Source organism: Vidua macroura, chromosome 7, assembly GCF_024509145.1.
Source record: "Vidua macroura isolate BioBank_ID:100142 chromosome 7, ASM2450914v1, whole genome shotgun sequence".
NCBI classification, from domain to species: Eukaryota; Metazoa; Chordata; class Aves; order Passeriformes; family Viduidae; genus Vidua; species Vidua macroura.
In genome coordinates, this window is record NC_071577.1 from 39,173,443 (window position 1) to 39,175,563 (window position 2,121).

At 47.6% G+C, this 2,121-nt stretch overlaps 1 long non-coding RNA gene across 1 annotated transcript; it reads right to left on the reverse strand.

Moving 5' to 3' along the window:
* Positions 1-522: 522 nt before the first annotated feature.
* On the reverse strand, positions 523-1,775 carry LOC128810343 (uncharacterized). Its single transcript, XR_008438019.1, has 3 exons — positions 1,621-1,775; positions 919-1,015; positions 523-549 (listed from the first exon to the last, which is right to left on the reverse strand). It is a non-coding gene; the product is annotated as an uncharacterized LOC128810343 (long non-coding RNA).
* Between the last annotated feature and the right edge of the window lie 346 nt (positions 1,776-2,121).

Below are 2,121 nucleotides of genomic sequence, written 5' to 3' on the forward strand. Positions count from 1 at the left end.
CAGCAGAATTGGGCAAACTGGATGCAAATCTTCAAGATTTCCCTGGATTTATTGCCACCAAACAGCACCAGAGTTTAGCATACATTACCAGCAGGGGCTTTAAATCAAAGGAGCATTTCTTAATCCATTATTTATAATGAATCAATTATTAATGGAGATAGCTTTTTCTCCCCTAATAAATTATTATAAACTCTGCTGTAACACGCTGTACCAATATGTACTATATAAATTATGGGATGTGGTTCAGGTTATGAGGAATTTAAGCAGCTCCCTGAGACGTTTGCTGGTATGGGGCTGGCAGCGTTGCATTTATTGCAACTTCAAGCAACCAGAGCTCCTCGTTGCAGCTCCTTTATTTGCTGGGAGAGAGATCCTTCAATAAATCACCTGGTAAAGATCTGTATTATTTACACAGCAGTGGGAATAAATGTATGTATAAATGGGGTTTGTATTACTGGAAAGAGGAAACCTTTTTCTTTCTGAAGCTTTTTCTGCGTTCTCGTCTTCAGTGCTGATTTTTTTTTTCCTTCTTGTTTCTTGGTGCTTCTACTGTTTTTTTGGTTTTTCTCTGTATTTTTAGATCCAGCACTGTGGGTCTGGCCTTGCTGTGGTTTCCCAACACAAACTTGTGGCTGAGTGAGGGGGATTTTGCTGTGGCTCTGGTTTTGGGGTCCTCCCCAGAGCCCTGCAGGACCTGACCTTGTGAGGAGGAGAAGAATCTCCAGAACCACAGTTCAGGAGGATCAATAAATACTAAATCCTTCAATAAATCCTTCCATAAATCCCCTGGTAAAAATCTGATGTGAATAAATGTGAATAAATGTGGGGTTTATATTACTGGAAAGAGGAAACCTTTTTATTGAAGCTTTTTTCTGCTTTCTCATCTTCAGTGCTGAATTTCCTTCTTGGTTCTTCTACTGTTTTTTTGGTTTTTCTCTGTATTTTTAGATCCAGCCTGGCCATGGGCACTTCCAGGGATCCAGGGGCAGCCACAGCTTCTCTGGGCAACCAGGGCCTCACCACCCAAAAAGGAAATTATAATAATCACAATGACAATCATAGAAAAATTCCCCAAAAATATGCAATGATTCCCTGGTGGGGTCTGGATATAAGAACAGGGTGTCTGATACCCAGCACGTCAAATCCTGAATGTATCAGGGCTAAACCTTCCCACAGCCCTCACTCAGCCCCGTCACCCCCGATTCCATCGGAAAACCGCGTGGAATTCTCCCGGAGCAGCTCCGTGGGACGGCAGATTTACCACTCCAACATCCTCATTAATTTCCTGAATAAACACAAAGGCCCAGCCTCTCCCTGGCCTGAATCCACACATTCCCAGTGTGCCAGGAGCACTTCCAAAGGCTCCGGGGCCCTGAGGTTTCCGTGTTGGTGGCGGATACCGCTGGGAGAGCCGCGATCAAAATCCCGCTTTTATCCTCATATCAAAGCACTCGCGGAGGCTCGTTTCCATTTTAATGCCTCTCTTCTCCCGCTTTTAGTCATTTTTAGTCATTTTGGCTTTAATAACATCGTCTGCATTTAAAGAGCAAGTGAATTCCCTGCTTTCAGCTCGCTTCCCGGGTGGGACCTGGCGTGCCATGGTGATCCATATGTACAGACCTGTATCCCAGAGCAGCTGGGGCTGCCCCTGGCAGTGTCCCAGGCCAGGTTGGACAGGGCTTGGAGCACCCTGGGACAGTGAGAGGTGCCCCTGCCCGTGGCAGGGGTGGAACTGGGTGAGCTTTAAGTTCCCTTCCATCCCAACCCATTCTGGGATTCAGTGATCCATGTAAATCTTGGAGAGAGCTGCAGTTCCAGTGTCTCTATGACAACGACGACAAGCCCAGGCTGGCTGTCACTGTGTTTCCTCCGTGCGGGATCCAGAGTTTCCCATCAGACAGGAAAATTCCCCCTCCACTGCTTCACGAATCCATCTCTGCCCGGTGCAACCACGAGTGACCCGCAGGTGGCAACTGGAAGGAAAACTTCCTCTCTTCCCAGGAATACTGACCTCATCCCTGGAGGTCTGCACAGGAACTGTCTCTGTGCTGCTCGGGTGACAGCCATGGTGGCCCAGCTGTCCCCAGTGTGTGACCTCAGCTGGCCATGACCAACCCCGTG